At 49.9% G+C, this 18,873-nt stretch overlaps 1 protein-coding gene across 5 annotated transcripts in view; it reads left to right on the forward strand.

Annotated features, from left to right (window-relative positions):
• Positions 1-61: 61 nt before the first annotated feature.
• SIPA1L3 (signal induced proliferation associated 1 like 3) overlaps positions 62-18,873 on the forward strand; it is a 253,345-nt gene continuing 234,533 nt past the window's right edge. For 4 of the 5 annotated variants that reach the window (XM_086352265.1, XM_086352268.1, XM_086352269.1 and 1 more), the window contains exon 1: positions 62-201. The gene's annotated coding sequence lies outside the window, so the exon portion shown is untranslated. Of the gene's footprint in view, positions 202-17,219; positions 17,563-18,873 lie in introns of all 5 variants that reach the window. The other variant, XM_086352267.1, reaches the window with a different exon arrangement.

The raw sequence follows: 18,873 nt of genomic DNA on the forward strand, positions 1-18,873 counted from the left end.
GCACCTGCGCGTCAGGCTTTTTTCAGTTTGCAGCCGCCTAGGGCGAAACTACAGTTCCCAGGAGGCCTCGCGCGAAGCGGCTTGGAAGTGGGCAGCCTGGAAGTCACTCGGGCCACTGGAGCTGGCGGCGTCTCCAGCAAGCGGCGCGGATTTGGACGCCGCGGTCGTGGGGCCCGCGGGGCGGGCAGCCGGGACACCCAGGTATGTGGCTCCGGGTGCAGGGTTGGCCTTGCGCTAGGGTAGCGGGGAATCGATGTCCAGTCGGACCCCGAGGGTCAGCGCGGGCGAGCTACTGGGCGGACGGCCGGGTGTGGGCACCGGCTGTTGGGGGGCGGCGGCGGCACTCTCGCCCTCCGGACCTGGCTGGGCGCGTGCCCGCATGCTTCAACTTTCCAGGCGAGCTACCCGGCGCCGTTGCGGGAAAGCATGGCATGAGAGTCGGGTAGCGGTGGGTTCGCTTACGGACTCTTGCCTCTCGGGAGGTGCGATCTAGGGAAACCGTGCCGAACCTCAGTTTCTCCTTTCGGTCAAACCGGGGAAGAATAGTGTCTGTCTTATGCTGGGAATTCTGTTGATATCCGATGAATAAAGCGTTTGGTACATAGAAGACACTTATTACTTGCTTGCTTTATTGTTTGCTCCGGAGAAATGGGATGAAGGTATTATCGACTGAATGTGGTAAGCTGAGGGTGAGCCACATGGTTAGCACTCGGTGCAAGGTGGCTGTTGTTAGGCGAAATTATTTTGCTAAGAGCTTCGGTTTTGGAGGCAGAGCCAGGTTCAAATTTAGGTTCTACCTTTTACCAGCTCTGTGACCTTGGGCGACAGACTTCACTGCTTTGTACCTTGGTTTTCTCTGTCTACAAAATGGGTATTTTTTTCATAGCAGCCACCTTATAGAGTCGTTTGGAGGATGCAGTGAGAATACCATTTGTGAAATGCTTAGAGCAGCAGCTGGCACATAGTCAGCATTTAATAAATGACCATTGATTCAGCGTTTTCCCGGTTTCTCCGAGACCCCCCGAGGGTGGGGCTCTGCCTGTAGTCTTGCTTTTCTAGTGGATCAGACATTTAACTGGTCTGGTTGACTTCCTCTCGTGCACCCTCAGGTTCCATCCGTGTAAAATGGGATAACGATATCAGCCTCAGAGGGTTGTAAGGATTTGCTGATACCATGTTCCCAGTCCAGAGCCATCTCTCACTAAGTAGCAGCTCTTATATATTATAATTGCTCTTCTTCCATGTGCTCCATCTGGCCCAGAGCTTGCCTAACTGTGGTGGGATGTGACATGACAGCCCTGAGCTCCCCCACATGTTCACTCCCAGCCTCAGTGTCCCATCTGTGAAATGATAGTCATAGGACACTTGTGCCAGGGTTGTTTCAATGATTCCAAAAGATAATTCATGTGTAGTGTTCAGCACAGGGCCAAGTGCATCCTAAGCACTTAATAAACATGCCTTGTTTTTCTTGATGGGCTTTTGCTGCTTATGTTTGTATTACAGTTCAGAGCAGGACAAGGTTAATGTCCCCTCGCCCCTAATTTTTATTCACCAAAGGTAAAATTGTGGAACATACTGCCATATAAGGGGCTGAGAAGAAATGGCACTGACTAGCTGCTATCAGCAGGCTACCTGCCCTCCCCCCAGCTCTCACACACTCCTGCCCCCAAATTGGCTTTTAAGTGTTGTACCACTGCTGCCCGCACTTGACTGTCTCAAAGCCCCATTAGCCCCCCGAGCCCCACCTCCACATGTGGGGCCTGTGCTCCTTGATGTCCTCTGCTAACTTGATGTCCCGTTGGGTGCCGTGAACTCAAAATGTTAAATCGAAGCTCGTTTTCCTCCCGGACCCAGTAGTCACCACCTCGGCAGATGGGCCAAGCTGGAAACCTGGGAGTCCTTCTTCTTCCCGAGGCTTCCCAGATGCAGTTGATTGGCAAGGAGGATGGTGCTGTCATTCCATAGCAACCATTTATTTGGCCTGTCTTGGTCTCTTGTCTTGTGGGCCACTGAAAGTCCCCCTTGGCTACTGAAGGTGGCCTTTTCCAACATGGTTGAGTTGTTTCTTTCAAGTCACCAAGGATGAATACATGTCAAACACTGTATCAGTAGGAACCAGAGAAGGCACTGCAGACGTGCCAGATGGCAGTGGCCACAAGTATGGAGTAAAAGCCCTGGCTGTAAGGGAGTCCATTTCTATCCTGGCTAAGCTCAGCTGAGTCGCTCACTTTCTTTCTGCAAAGTTACCCAGTGTCAGCGGGTTAGAATATCCTCTGTACAACAGGCCATCCGGAGTGTTTTGGGAGGCAGCACACGCACACTCAGGAAGAGGCTGGGCAGGGAGTATGTTAGCTCTCTGTTTAGGGTGAGTCTGTCATCAGATCTGTCATTGTAATTTTTTTTTTTTTTTAGAGATTTTATTTATATATTCTTGGCTGTGCTGGGTGTTCCTTGCTGCACGTGGGTTTTCTCTAGTTGCAGTGAGCAGGGCTCACCATTGTGGTGCACAGGCTTCTCTTTGCAGGGGCTTCTCTGGTTGCAGAGCACGGGTTCTCTGAGTAGTTGTGGCTCACGGGCTTAGGTGCTTCTCGGCATGTGGGATCTTCTCAGACCAGGGATCGAACCCGTGTCTCCTGGGTTGGCAGACGGATTCCTAACCCCTAGACGACCAGGGAAGCCCCTGTTAATTGTAGTTGCATTTGGTGATGGGAACCTGTGGTCTCAAATTTGTTTTAACCACTACAGTTACCTAAGTGTGTTATTATTTTTTTATTAATTGGTTGATTTTTTTTTTTTTTGGTTGAGCCATGTTGCTTGTTGGATCTCAGTTCCCTGACCAGGGATCGAACCTGGACTTCAGCAGTGAAAACTCCAAGTCTTAAGCACTGGACTGCCAAGGAATTCCCCCTAAGTGCTTTTTTGCATCTGAGGAAATAAAACAATGACTTTAAAACAAAAATCTTGGTCTTGATTGTTAGTGACAACAGCACGTGGGTTTTTAGCAGTCTGTGGTCAGAGTTAAACATGAGCCTGTTTTTCAGACATTGCAGTTGTTAGGCGGTAAATCAAAAATGGAATTTAGAATGTGCAGTGATTGGCGCCTTTTTTTTTCCCTGTGAAAGTTATTTTGCTTATATTTCAAACTTCAGTTTAAAAAAATGACCCAGGTTATGATAAGAGCTTAACCTTGTTGTGTGTATAATTTCCCAAATCTAAATTAAATGTCTATATGTTTTGATAAAATAATTGAGCAGTCATTGCCTCTAAAGTAAAGGGTTTTTAGCAGTTAGAATGAGAGGCTATTAGGACCAGTTTGTGCATTTGTGCTTTCTTTAAGACACTGCCTCTATTTCTTAGGACTTCTGTGGTCATGGCCATAATTTGTGTGTGTGTATGCCTGAGGATTGGTTGAATTTGGCTTTTAAAAAGTTATGCAAAGAAATGCATACTCGTAGTAACCTGTCAAACATTACAGAGATAGGCAAGGGAAATAATAACTGCCACCCTCCATTCCAAAATCCCATCCCCCTAAGAAAACCATTTATTCAGACAGTGAGTGTAGTGTCAGGCTTTGGAGATGTCAGAGAACAAATTAGATTCATTACCTTTGGAAATGTGGGGGTGGATGCTCTCACCTTTTTCTGTGCTCGTTTGGATGTATGTATGTGTATAGTGGGGCATCATCCCTGGTGGCTCAGACAGTAAATAATCTGTCTGCAATGCAGGAGACCCAGGTCTGATCCACTGGAGAAGGGAATGGCAACCCACTCCAGTATTCTTGCCTGGAGAATCCCATGGACAGAGGAGCCTGGTGGGCTATAGTCCATGGGATTGAAAAAGAGTCAGACACTACTAATTGACTAAATAGCAGCAATGCAGATATCGACTATTTTCTTTCTTCTCCCTCACCATTCCCCAGAAAAGGAGGGATCAAGTCATACATGTTTGTAACTCAATTTTTAAAAATATTTGATAGTGCATATCTCTTCAAGTCATTACATACAGATCTGACATTCTTTTTAACAGCTAGACCCACGTTCTTCAGTGTGGAGAGGCGGTGCTCCACACTGCCATTTCCCTATTACTGGACATTAAAGTTCTTTCTGGAATTTCTTTTTTTAAATTTATTTGGTGGGCACCAGGTCTTAGTTGCAGCATGTAAGATCTTTAGTTGTAGCATGTGAGATTTAGTTCCCTGACCAGGGATCGAACCTGGGCCCCCTGGATTGGGAGCGTGGAGTCTTAGTCCCTGGATCACCAGGGAAGTTCCTCTAGGTTTTCTATTGTACCTGCAAACACACATCCAGTAAGCATTCTGAAACATAGGCAGTACAGCATAGTGGCTGAAAGCATAAATTCTGGACAGCGAATAAGAGAGACAAGGTCCTTGCTCTCCTAGGGTTTACATTCTAGCTGAGGGGACACGCAGTAAACAAGGTAATCTCAGGTGGTTTTAATTTCAGATGGAGGCAATAACAGCGTGAGGGGATGGAGTAGATGTGATGGGGAAGGGCTGGTTCCTTTCGCTTGTATGACCTCAGAAGGCCTGCTGCTGCTGCTGCTTCTGCTAAGTCGCTTCAGTCGTGTCTGATTCTGTGTGACCCCATAGACGGCAGCCCACCAGGCTCCCCCGTCCCTGGGATTCTCCAGGCAAGAGTACTGGAGTGGGGTGCCATCGCCTTCTCGGAGAAGGCCTCCTAGGCCTCACTGAAAGGGAGTCATGTGAGCTGAGACCTGAATGAGCAAGAGGCACCAGCTGTGCCGAGAGCTGGGGGAAGACCATTCCAGGCCGAGGGAACAGGAAATGCAAAGGCCCAGATGTGGGGATGTATTTGCTACAAAAACAGTATCATTGAAACTGGACAAGGGTGAATTCCCACTGTTCAGGCTCATGCTACTTTAATTTTTGTAAAATAATAATAATGATAATAGCAGCTGACATTTCCTGGTACTTTACTCTGTACTCGGTGCTCTTCTAGGCATTTTGCACTTTTCCTCAATTAATCCTTACTCTAGAAGAAGGGGACAACAGAGGATGAGATGCTTGGATGGCATCACCGACTCAATGGACATGAGTTTGAGCAAGCTTCAGGAGTTGGTGATGGACAGGGAAGCCTGGTGTGCTGCAGTGCATGGGGTCGCAAAGAGTCAGACACGACTGAGCAACTGAACTGAACTGAATCCTCACAAGAATCCAGTGAAGTAGATAAATGTATGGAACTCATTACCGAGGAGGATGCTGACTCCAGGGCCCCAGGTCTTGGCTCATATGCTACACCCCTCTCTTCCCAGGCCCCCTTGACCAGGCTGAGGCAAGTTTAAGTGGGTGCAGCGTTTCCTTTCCACGTTGTTTAACATGCTGAGCTCTGCGGACTATATTTAGTACCTCATTCACGTGGCCCCGGGAGTGGTCTGGGGATGTGGTGTTGTCTCCACAGTAAGACACGACAAGGTCAGTTTCTGTGGGGATGTTTAGTTGGTTGGTTGGTGGTTACTTCAAAACTAAAGGCCCTTCAGCAAAGCATGTCCTCAAATAAAACAAGATTGGTGGTGTGGCCACCACACCAGATGCAAGTTAGCAAGAAATGAGGTGTGGTGTTGAAGGATCGCAAACAAGGAGGTGTCCCATTGAGCTTGCAAGGGGTGAGCTTTGCAAGAGGACTTGGACCAGCTGGGGAAAGAGTGTTTCTAAGCACTGAACTTGTATTATGGACTGTTAAAGTTTTAAGATACCGTCCAGTTGTTAAAGTGCTGATGCCTGGCCCAAGTAGGGGCTCCAGGATCCTGTTCCAGCCACCATGACTGTGTCCATTTTGATCTGGTGTAGCTTGGACCTTAAGAGTTGTTCAGTATTTTGAATGAAGGGCAGGCCTGGTTAGATGTGAAGATGGTGGTGGTTGCTTTTAAGACCAGGAAAAGTGTGGAGAGCATCTTTCATCCAGCCATCTACGAAGCATGTATTTCTGCCCAGCCTGGGTGCCAGGCGCCGTATGTTAGACACATGGCAGTATGAAGTCACATAGGAAGACTCTGGTTCTCCAGGGTTTGCACCAGTACTGTTCGTTAGAAATATAACGCGAGCCACCAATGTGGACCATATATGTCATTGAAGATCTTACAGGGATCACTTTTAGAAAAGTAAAAAGAAATAGGAAATGGACTTTAATAATAAATTTTATTTGGTCCAAAGCATATCATTTCAACATGTAACCAGTATAAAATTATTGAGATATATTATATCCTTTTTTTCTCACACTTCCTTCAAAGTACCATGTGAAATCTACTCCTTCAGCCATCTCCATTTGCACCAACCACGTTTCAGGTGCCCAGGAGCCACATGTATTGGACAGAGTGGGCCTCAGGTGTGAGACTCAAGTGTAGGTCAAGATTCACAGTGATGGGTCGAAGATGCCGTCCCTGTTTTATCTTGGTGAATAAGGGCAGGTGAGTGATGAAAAGCATGCTGATCAGAGGCAGGCCTAGCTAAACTCACAGCTGTCATCCTTCAGAGGCACCTTCTGGGCCTGGTGTTGTGCTTGGCGCATGTGACCTGTGTTCTGAGGTGGCCGGGACTCTGATCATCCCCACTAAACAGATGAAGAAGGTGAGGCCTGGCAGCACGAGGCCACTTGCTCACAGTTAGCAAGTGATGAGGGCAGAATTTGAACTCAGGTACAGAGACCATAGTCTTAAATCTCTGTTGTGTCTGTGTTGTGTTAGTGTTTGAGGGAGGGTGGGGTCTGAGCTTTGAGCCACAAAAATACCATAGGAAGGACTCATCACACAAAACAGACTCCCAGTGTTCATCAGCCTCAGTCCTCGGGTTTCTGTTGGTGCTGTAGTGCTGGTTTAGACCTGAGAGGTTGGCTGACCCCACTCCTTACATTGAGCTCCAGGTTGGTGGGAACGGATCTTTACTTCCCAGGAAGAGGAAGGGTCTTTGGGGACTGAGGACAGTGGGCAGGATGAGTGAAGGAAATGAGAAAAGGACCCAGCCTATTGAAAGTCCATTCTAAGCAGCTTCTGTGGGCATGAAGCCTCTCTTCTTTTTTGAAAATATTTATTTATTTATTTATGTATCTGGCTGCATCAGATCTTAGTTGCTTCATGAGGGGGTCCTCCTCCGTTGAGGAATACGGGCTTAGTTGCCCCACAGCAGGTGGGGTCTTAGTTCCCCAACTGGGGATTGAGCCCGCATTCCCTGCACTGCAAGGCGGATTCTTAACCACTGGACCACAAGGAGAGTTCCCGAAGCCTCTTTTCTCTTTCATCTGCCTCCTCTCTCTGTCCCTCTTGACTATGGCCTCCTGAGGGAGCTTCATGGCTTTTTCCTGTGAGCTCAGTGACAGCCGAGTTTACCCACTGTGTGAGAATTGCCCTTGCCTGATCCAGAGGCATTGCTGGGTGGGGGTTAGTGGGAAGGGGACTCTCATCTACGGGAGTCATTATTCTAGAACTTCAGTTACTCTTTTGGTTCAGGATTCCCCCTCTCAGAACAAGGAGTATCTGGACCTTGTACCCAAACAAGGCAGGTGCTGGAGATTCCAAGTCTGTTCACGTGCCCAGATGACCTGTGCAAGCCCCAGTGGTGATTCCTGAGCGCTTTCACCTCTTCAGCTCTCTTACCTCCTCCTGCTGGACAGTGCCTGGCCGGTTAAAGATGCTCAGTGTGTGTTTGTCGGCTGAATTGCTGATACGAGCCGAGGTTTCCTGAGCTCTTACTGTGTACAAGTCTCTGCTCTGGGTGCTTTTCATGTAATATCTCATTTAATCCTCAGAACTCCATGGTGTAGGTATTCTTATCATTCACATTTCTTACGTAAATAGACTCAGGTCCTGAGAAGTGCAAATCACAAAGCTGGTGAGTATCAAAGTCAGGATTCAAACCCAAGCCAGTCAAGTCCAGGCTCTTTTTTTTTTAAGTTTCATTTATCTGTTTTTGTTCTTGTCTGCGCTGAGTCTTCATTGCTGCATGCAGGCTTTCTCTAGCTGTGGCATCTGGGGGGTACTGGCTGTGTGGTGGCTTTTCTTGCTGGGGGCGCAGGCTCTAGGGCACAGGTGTCAGTAGTTGTGGCTCATGGGTCTTAGTTGCTCTGTGGCATGGGGTATCTTCCTGGACCAGGATTGAACCTGTGTTCCCTGCATTGGCAGGCAGATTCTGTACCACTGGTCTACCAGGGAAGTCCCTAGGTCCAGGCTCTTAAACGCCCCGTCTGCAGTCTGTCCGTGGATGGCAGGTGGCCGAATGGGGTCAGGAAGCAGGGCCACACTGACGAGTGCGGTCGCCCCACTCCACACGTGGTCTCTGAGCTGGTCTAGGGTAGTCCTGCAGCAGGTCCCAGGCCCCTTTGGGCCTGGACACTTGACCATCACTCTGGGCATGAGGTTTTTCTATGATTGTGGACTTGAGAGACTTTTCCCTTGTGGTCCAGTGGCTAAGACTCTGTGCTCTCAATGCAGGGGGCCTGGGTTCGATCCCTAGTCAGGAAACTAGATTCCACATGCCACAATAAGACCTAGGGAGTCAAATAAATAAGTACAAATACATATTTTTTAAAAATCAACCAAAAATAACAAAAATGCACTGGATGTTTGACATTATTAAGGAATTCTAGTTAATTTTTGAAGCTGTGATAATGATACTGTGGTTCTGCTCAAGAAAAGGTCCTTATTTTGAAGAGTTACAGTCTGAAATCCCCATGAACTGTTAAGATATCTGAGATTTGCTTCAGATTAATATGGATGGGCGGGGAGGCGAGGGGGCCAAGTGTATGGGCGAGGAAAGAGAGGAAGTGAGATTGGCCAGGAGGCAGTGCTACTGAAGCTGGCTGGAGGGCGTTCTTACGCTCTGCTTTTCACCTTTGTGTGTTTGCACCGCGAACACCTCACCACGGAAAGTTAGAAGCAAATATAACAAATATCACTCGGTGTTGGTGTGTTTCAAACTCGAGTGTAGTGTGGAGGGATTCCTTGCCTCTGCCCAGTCCACTTACATAATACAAAAGTGGTCTTTTTTTTTTTTTTTTTTTATCTTTTCATCCTACGAGTCAATCTTTGGCTCCATCGGCCACATGCTCCCCCGACTGCTCTGAGCACCATGGCGCTGGTTCTCTGAGTCAGCTCACAGAGGTCCCTCTTCCCCAGGTCTGGTTCTCTCCAGCATCTGAGCGTGGGGCCCCTCCCACATTTTTTCCAAAGACGAGTTCCAGCAGGAGGCCTCAGATCCTCCCCGCATCCTCCCCTCAGGACAGACGTGCACAGCTCCTTCCTCTGATGTGTCTCTGTCAGCCGCCCCCCCCCCCCACCCAACCCTGCACGGAACCACAATCCAGCATTTGGTTTTGCCTCCAGCGCTGCTGCGGGAGGCAGGGAAAGTGCCCCCTTTCAGTCCTGACTTTTGACAAAGCTGCAAGATGCAGCATGTGATGGTGCCATGGACCTGATGATATTTCTCATCAAGCCAGCAGATAAAACTCCTTTAGAACAAACATGCACAACACTCCCTGCCCGCCCACCGCCCGCCCCTTCACATCAAGCAGAGAGGCTCTGTTGCATTTGTTCTTTAGGGGTCTCTAACCGAACAGAGAGTCAGCACGGGGCAGAACTCCGTGTGTGAAAGTGGCGGGAAAAGTGGGCACCCTCGTTTGGGGGTTTCTGCTTGTGGTTTGGTTGCCAGGGAGGGGTAGAGATGTGTGATGTGAAGAGGAACTCAGGTCTGGCCTTGCTCGTGGCTGGTGCCATTGGTTCTGGTGATGGGCTCTTTCTCTGTATCATGCTCTTGGTTTGCAGGGAGGAAGGCAGGCCAGGTCCTGGAACCAGCCCCCCAACCCCTGCCTCCTGCAGGCATTGCCACCTCTCCCCGCACAGCAGTTCTGTTCTTTCCTGTTCCTTTGCAGGCTCTGAAGCACGTCTAGCATGGAGAGCACATTAGGATCACTGTCACCAGTTTAGGCAGCCTGCTTTTTCTGGGGTTCCCAGTGTAGACCTATATGTGTTGAATCTGAAGGTGGCAGACCCCAAACACTGATACTGATTTTTTTTTAATATTCATGTATTTATTTGGCTGCGCCAGTTCTTGGTTGTGGCACGCAAGATTTTTGATCTTTGTTGCAGCATGTAAACTCTTAGTTGTGGCACATAGGATCTAGTTCCCTGACCCGGGATTGAACCTGGGCCCCTTGCATTGGAAGCGCAGGGTTTGAGCCACTGGACCACCAGGGAAGTCCCCTGATTATGATTCTTAAACTTACTCATTCAACAGATATTCATCCAGCTGAATGCGCTTCCAGGTACTAGGTTTATGCTGCTGCTGCTGCTAAGTTGCGTCAGTCATGTCTGACTCTGTGCGACCCCATAGACGGCAGCCCAACAGGCTCCCCCATCCCTGGGATTCTCCAGGCAAGAATACTGGAGTGGGTTGCCATTTCCTTCTCCAGTGCATGAAAGTGAAAAGTGAAAGTGAAATCGCTCAGTCGTGTCTGACTCTTAGCGACCCCATGGACTGCAGCCCACCAGGCTCCTCCATCCATGGGATTCTCCAGGCAAGAGTACTGGAGTGGGGTGCCATTGTCTTCTCCATAGCACTGAGCAAAGCAGACAAGGGTTCTCCCCTTCTAGGGCTCTCATTCAAGCCGGGATTCAAACAATCAACAGATAAATAAGACGTATACTGTGTTAGGGCGCTTCCCAGGTGGCACTAGTGGTAAAGACTGCCTACCAATGCAGTCTTTACCACTAGTGCCTTCACTAATGCAGGAGATGTAAGAGACCTGAGTTAGATCGCTGGGTCAGGAAGATCCCCTGGAGGAGGGCATGGCAGCCACTCCAGTATTCATGCCTGGAGAATCCCATGGACAGAGGAGTCTGGTGGGCTGCATTCCGTAGGGTCGCAAAGAGTTGAAGTGATTTAGCATGCACACATACTGTGTTTGATGGTAATAAGTTCTGAGTGGAAGAGATTAAGAAAGGGGATGTGAGATATTAGGGTGGAGGATGTTGACAGTTTAGATAGGGTGCCAAGGGATGGCCTCCCTGGGAGTGACTTGAGATCAGGCCTGAAGGATGCGAGGCAGTGTGAGCAATAGGGGTTTCTTGGCAGAGGAAGCAGCCAATGCAAAGGCCCTGAGACAGCGGCTGGAGCAGAGTGGAAGGGGGAGTGAGTGGGAGGGCACAAGGGCGCAGGAGTTTGAAGATCTCTTGGCATCTAGTGCAGCCTCGTCTTTTCTCTGAGATGGGACCATATTGCAGGGCGTGTTGAGTTATTAAATTCCATTAAGGGACTTCCCTGGGGGTCCAGGGTTTAAGAATCCGCCTTGCAATTCAGGGGATGCAGGTTCGATCCTTGGCCAGGGAACTAAGATCCCGCATGCTGCAACTAAGACCTGACACAGCCAAGTAAATACATAAATAAATATTTTTAAACATTTCATTAAGTTTTTATTAGTGGCCACATGTGCATGGAACCAAAGGAACAATAATAGAGCACCCGGTTCCCTTCCACAGAGGCCACCACCATCCCTGTTTCTTGTTGGTGACCAGTTCCTTGGCACTGCATTATTTGAGTCATTTCCTGGCCTACATTTGATTGAACCATATGAAACTGCCTTTTTTGTGGGTCAGAAAGAATGGGTGAATGTTGACAGTTTTGGGAGCTTCAGCCTAACAGCTTCCTTTCCAGGGCCCAAGGAACTTGACCCATCCTTTCTTTGGGGCTTCCCTGGTAGTTCAGACAGTAAAGAAAATACCTGCAATGCGGGAGACCTGGGTTCGATCCCTGGATTGGGAAGATCCCCTGGAGAAAGGAGTGGCTCCCCACTCCAGTATTCTTGCCTGGAGAATCCCATGGACAGAGGAGCCTGGTGGGCTACAGTCCATGGGGTCGCAAAGAGTAGTACACGATGAACACTTTCTTGCCTCAGGGATTGGTGGTCAGAGGTCGGGACCCCCTTTCTGTACCCGCACATCTCTTTCATTGACTGGCCCAACAGTGTCCGTGACACCAGTGTGTGTAAACCCCCTGCTCACTCATAGCCCCATACCCATCTTGCTGTTAAGCCTGACAAGATGCTGCCTCTTCCTCCTAGGACAGTACCTGGGGGTGGCATTAGTCATTCTTTGGCTTTCTGCATCTTGGTGCCACCAGTTTTGAAATCACAGATAACTTGCAGAGGGAAGGGCACTCCTGGACTCTTGCCAGGTGTTTGGCATGACTCACATGGCGGGACTGGATCAGTAACTGGGCAGAGTAGGTGGTAGAGAACCAGCCCAGAGTGTCCAGGAGGAGGTACTGGGACTGTGTAGGCTCAGGCTGTGGGGGGAGGGCTAAAGAGCGATGGTCTGGACTTGGGAGAAAGGCCTTCCCTCTCCTCTGGTATGTCCCCTCCAGAGAGTCACACATCCTGAACCCCAGGGCCCTGGGCTGGATCTTGCTTTGGGGGAATTCAGCCAGAAAATCATTTCAGTTGGTTTGCCTTTGGCTGCCAACAATAGTGTTAGCAACAGCAGCAGCAAATTTTTTTTTTTTTGGGGGGTGCCGTACCACATGGTGTGTGGAACTTCCCTGACCAGGGATCGAACCTGCACTCCCTGCAGTGGAAGGGCAGAGTCTTAACCCCTGGGCCATCAGGGACATGCCAGCAAATAGATAATTTATAGTGTCTGCTAGATGCTAGGTAGGCACTGTGCTAGGTGCTTCCCACAAAGTGACTCATTTAAAGCTCCCAACAACCTTGTAAGTACCCTTATTATTCCCCTTTTGCAGATGAGACCAACTAAATTTAAATAACCTGCCCAATAGCTAGAAAATGGTGGTGACACGATTTGGATCCTGGCAACCTGGCTCCAGAGGCCACATTCTGAACTCTTAATCACTGTGCTCCTGCAGTGGTTCTCAAACCCGAGCAGGCACTGGCGTCCCCCAGAGGGCTGCTTAAAACACAAGTTGCTGGGCCCCACCCAGAGTTTCCGATTCAGTAGGTCTGGCTTGAGAATATACATTTCTAACAAGTTCCCAGGTGATACTGCTGCTCCTGGGCCTGGGAGCACATTTTTGAGAACCACTGACCTGACCTACTATAATAGGAAGTTCAAGTGAAATTGGCCCCAAGTCAGGAGATTGATGATCGGTATCAAAGAAGCCCACAGATAGGCAACACCAGGGTAGAATAATTAAGCCTGTAAGGAGACCAGCCCTCTCCACTATACTTGGTGTGTCTCCTGTGTCCTCAGGCTCCCCTCATGACCACAGGATGACTGTCACAGCTCCAGTCATCATTCCCTGACGAGGCGATATCCAGCCTCTGGAGGCTATATCCAGAGCATCTCTTAGGAGTGTGGAAACTCTTCCTAAAAGCCCCGCCTCCCAGATTCCCCTCATATCTCATTGGCCAGCATTGTGATACCTGACCATGCCTGGGCAAATCACAGGCAAGAGCCAATCAGGATTTATTGTCAGGGCTGGGGCTAGAAGCCTCTTCACCTGAAGCGCAGGACTATGTAGTGCGGCGGCTACAGGAATAAACCCGTAGTACTGTTTAGGAAAACACTGGGAGAGGGGGGTGGATATTGGGTGGGCAGACAGTTGGATCTGCTGCAGAAGTTAGGGAAACAAGGTGAAAGCCTAGTACCTATCCATTTTTGTGTCACTGTCCTTACCAACAATGTCCTTCCTTTTGTAATTACCTGAATCAGGACATGGCTTTTTAATTCTCTAATCATTTCCACCTTTAAGAATGTGTGCACAGAGTCCCTGTATCATCAGATCAGATCAAATCAGTCGCTCAGTCATTTCCGACTCTTTGCGACCCTGTATCATAGGAGCTCTCAATCCTGTCAGGAAACCAAGTATTTCATCTGAACACTCAGGGAAACCCAGCTGGGGGATGAGGCAGCAGTCTGAGGGGCAGTGTCGGTGGTCCGTGAGCCCACTCACTATGCTCAGCAACTTGGGGCTGGCTCCTCTCTCTGCTTCTGACCAGTTTTCCTATTCAAGGTGGTCCTTGCAGAGGCTCAGTTTCCCCCTTTGAGGACTGCCTTGTAGGGTGGTTGTGAGGAAGAAAGGAGAGGATGCAGGGAATTTCCTGGCAGTCCGGTGGTTAGGATTCTGCACTTTCACTGCCAGAGCTCAAGTTTAATTCCTGGTGAAGGAACTAGGATTCCACAAGCTGGCTTAGTGGAAAAAAAAGGAGAGGATGCAGGTCAAGTGCTTACCCCCAGGAGCTAGCTCATGGTAAGTGCTCAATAATGTGGCCCCTGCTGTTAACATATTTAATTTGACTTACTAATTGACTAGGGCCTCTCTGGTGTTTCAAGGGTAAAGAATCTGCCTGCAATGCAGGAGACATGGGTTCAATCCCTGGGTCAGGAAGATCCCCTCTAGAAGGAAACGGCAACCCACTCCAGTATGGAAAAATTTTCCAGTCTGGAAAACCCCATGGACAGAGGAGCCTGGTGGGCTATAGTCTATGGGATCACAAAGAGTTGGATACGACTTAGGGACTAAACAACAATTAATTGAATGGTTATCATTTAATAATCCCACCCTTTCCTCCCAACAACACATGAAAGTGACCATTCATTTTGCAGACTGACATTTCCTGTGGGTGCCCGTTGCTGCTGTTTATGGACCCAGCATAAAGCTGTTGCCCTGTAGATCTGCCAAGGGACTGAGGAACGAAGAGCGGGATGTGGAGCCACACCCCACTCGGGCACAAGTCCTGGGTCCGTCTCGGGCTCCCATGTGACCTTGGGCAAGCCACTAGCCTTGCAGTACCTTGGTTTCCATATCTTTAAGGTGGTAATGAAACCATGTAACTCAGATTGAGATTTGAATCAGTGAGCCCAGACTCGAACCCAGCCAGAAGCCAGATGGGGACTTGAATCCACGGTCTTTTAACTGAGATCCCACACCTGGTCTCAGGACTTAATAAAGCTCAGGTTCTTGATGTCTCCTTGCAGAAAGGATTCAGTGAAAGACAAAGTGATGGCTAAGAAGTTGATTTATTTAGAGAGAAATACACTCCACAGACAGAGTGTGGGCCATCTCAGAAGGGGAGAGTGGCCTTGAAATACCGTGTGGTTAGTTTTCATAGGCTGAGTCATTTCATAGGCTAATGAGTGGGGAGATTATTCCAACTATTTTGGGGAAGGGGGCGAGATTTCCAGGAATTGGGCCGCTGCCCAGTTTGTGGTCTTTGATGATTGGCCTCAAAACTGTCACGGTACCTGTGAGCGTCATTTGTCTTATGCCTGTGTTTCAGTGAGCATATACTGAGGCTCAGGGTCTAGTGGAAGCTGACTTGTCCACCATCTTGGACTTAGTTGGTTCTAATCAGTTTATGTCGTGTCCTCGGGCTGTGTCATTCTTACAAAGTCTGTGCCCTGTCACCTTCCCTGTGAGGTTGATGGGAGAATTGCATTCAAGCACCCAAAGCATTTTGAGTACTGCAGCCCCTGGCCCACAGTGAGCACTCAGTATATCTGCTGTATCTGCTGTTCTTTGAATATTTGTGCCAGTTTATTCACAGGGCTGGCTTACTCCTTGGAAGAAAAGTTATGACCAACCTAGACAGCATATTAAAAAGCAGAGACATTACTTTGTCAACAAAGGTCTGTCTAGTCAAGGCTATGCTTTTTCCAGTAGTCATGTATGGATGTGAGAGTTGGACTATAAAGAAAGCTGAGCACTGAAGAATTGATGCCTTTGAATTGTGGTGTTGGAGAAGACTCTTGTGAGTCCCTTGGACTGCAAGGAGATTCAACCAGTCCATCCTAAAGGAGATCAGTCCTGGGAGTTCATTGGAAGGACTGATGTTGAAGCTGAAACTCCAATACTTTGGCCACCTGACTCGAAGAGCTGACTCATTTGAGAAGACCCTGATGCTTGGAAAGATTGAGGGCGGGAGGAGAAGGGGGCAACAGAGGATGAGATGGTTGGATGGCATCACTGACTCAATGGACATGGGTTTGGGTGGACTCTGGCAGTTGGTGATGGATAGGGAGGCCTGGCGTGCTGCAGTTCATGGGATCGTAAAGAGTCAGACATGACTGAGCAACTGAACTGAACTGATTCACAGTTCAGTTGACTTCCCTGGTGGCTCAGTGGTAAAGAATCTGCCTGCCAATGCAGGAGTCACAGGAGATGGGGGTTCGATCCCTGGGTGGGGAAGATCCCCTGGAGAAGGAAATGGCAACCCACACCAGTATTCTTGCCTGGAAAAATCCCACAGAGGAGCCTGGTGGACTGCAGTCCATGGGACTGTAGAGTCAAACTCGACTTAGCAACTAAACAAATAAGCTCCTTGAGGGCAGGGTCTGTGTGTTTTTTGTTGAAACCACTATGTCCGGAGTAGATGGGTTATATATTTCTTTTGTGGATGAAAACAAGGGCAGTAAGCCATCCTGCTTTAGTTTTCCCTTCAGCTGCCCAGAATTTAAACTCGGTGACTGTAATAACCTCCTGTTTTGAACCTGATTGAATCTGGGGGCAGCATGTGATGACTGCAGCTGGTGGTTATTGAGCGTTTTGTGCATTAGGGCTAAATGCTCTCTGTAAGCCCTGACTCTTCACACTCACCCCATATTACCACTGAGGAACCTGAAGCCCAGTTGAGGGTGGGGCACCTGTCTTTCCTCTTGAGGAGGTCCAGTGCCGAGGTAAACAACTGGAAACCCAAGAGTTGCTCTGCTTGGCTTAACTCTGCGCCACCACTTTCTTGCTGTGTGACCTTTCTCCTGTGACATCTCTGTTCTTGAACTTTCTCATATGTAAAGTAGGAATGCTAATCGTGCTTACTTAGGACGGCTGTGAAGGCTGGGGGAGGGGGGAGATAATTCACATCGCGTGAAGTGCAGAGTGAGGAGGGGGGTGTTCTGGGGCTGTTATTGTTGGGCACACCCGCTCCTCGGTGCTTCCCAGGCTGGCCGGAGGAGTCCGGTGGCCGCGCTTAATCATTAAGCCGCGCTGCTTCGGCGAGCCGGCTCCCCGTCCGCCCAGCGAAAAGAAGCCGGTCTTTGGATCGTGCGGTTGTGAATGAAGCCAGCAGGGGAGGCCGTGGGCGCCGATCCAGCCCTGGATCGGTCAGCGAACAGGTGGAGCGTTCCTGGATCCGAGGTCACCGGCCAGCCGCCTTTGTTACCTTGAACTTTCACTCAAGCCCATTCAGGCTCCTCAGACCACGTGTCTGATGAGTAAGGAGTCCTTTTATTTCCCTCCCCCGAAGGGACCGCTGGCAGAACAGCCCGCCTTGGGGACGCGCGCCTGCCTGTTCGCGAGACCACCTGCTGTCGGGGGAACTCCGGTGGCCGGCGGGTCTTTGCTGCGGCTGTTGCTGAATAAGTCGCTGTGAGGAGCTGGCACGGCAGGTTCCCGCTTCCGCATTCCAGACACCCACCGCGGGCGCGGGAGGCACCGCCCACCACGGGAGGGCGAGGGCGGCCGCGAGCGCGGGCAGGCAGGTGGCCTTGGCCGGGCCAGGACCCAGGACGGCATTCGAGAGCCTGGAGCTCCCCTCCGCTTCACCTGCCGACTTTGTGATCCCGGCCGGGCTCCCGGTCGTCTTTCAGGTGAGCGGTGTCGGTTAAGTTTGGTAGGGACTTGCAGAGAAAGTGAACAGCGTGTTTCCTTCTTTTCGGGCATGAGACTGGTGGTTTTGTTTTCTTTTTTTTTTTTCCCTCTCCACTCCCATGAAATGTTTACCTGTCTGCTGCTAACTGTGAAGAAAGGGTGGGCGGAGTGTTGAGGGAGTGAGAAGGAAATGGAGGAGATTTCTCCTCGGAGAAGGCATGGGTGAATGCTGAACTCCCAGGGGGATGCCAACTTCTGTACCAGTGGGGCATCCTAGCCTGCTCCAGATGAAGCTGTGTGGTCTCAGGCGAGTTCCTTTCCGTCTCTGAGGCTCAGTTTCCTCATCTGATGAGGTGGTAAATAGGAGCAGTACCCACTCACCTTCCCAATGAATCATTGCTCACAGCCTGGGCGCTCACAGCCTGGGCACAGAGTGGTGGTCAGTGTCAGCTCTCCCTACCCCCACCCCAACCCCTAGCCCCCCGGATTCCCTGTCTGACTTTATCTCTGACTTCTCAGCTGCTGCTAGCTGCCTCCTGCCCTTCCTCCCTCAGGGCTTTTGCCCTGGCTGTTCCCTCTACCTGTAGCATTTCCCCAGCATCCCCAAAGCTCCCAACCCCCTTGGGGCTCTGCTCACATGTCACCTTCTCAGTGAGGCCTCTCTCCTCCCTAAGTAGCACCTTCTCCATCGCACTCTAGCCCTTTACTCTGCGTTCGTTTTCTTCATAGCATGACCACTGACATGTTTATTCTCCCACTTCCCCTACTGTTGTTGTTTAATCACTAAGTTGTGTCTGACTCTTTGCCACCCCGTGGACTGTAGCCTGCCAGGCTCCTCTGTCCATGGGATTTCCCAGGCACGAATACTGGAGTGGGCTGCTCTTTCCTTCTCCAGATAGTCTTGCTGACCCAGGGATCGAACCCGGTTTTCTCCTGCATTGGCAGGCGGACTCTTTATCCCCTGAGCCACCAGGGAAGTCTCCTCCCCTACTGTAGGCCCCCAGGAAAGCACAGGTACTTCTGGAATCATCCCTGGCAAGTGGTAGGTGTGCGATACATTGTTTTATGAGTGGATTTAGGATCATGTCTGAGGAAGGTTGGCTGTTCCTACCCGGGTTTTGAGGAGAATGTTGACATATCCTCAAACCCGGGGCTGAGGGTGGGGTGGTGGTGTGCACACACCCTCTCCTTGGTCACCCAGGGTCCTCAGGCCTCCCTGCAGCGTCCAGCCCTCTGGCTTCCTGTCTGTCCGTCAGCCCCTCCAGCCTGTGCAGCCTGGACCCTGACAATGCCATGGGTGTATGTGGCAT

This window comes from Bos grunniens, chromosome 18, assembly GCF_055505025.1.
Source record: "Bos grunniens cultivar Pamir isolate PY7600 chromosome 18, Bosgru_T2T1.0, whole genome shotgun sequence".
NCBI classification, from domain to species: Eukaryota; Metazoa; Chordata; class Mammalia; order Artiodactyla; family Bovidae; genus Bos; species Bos grunniens.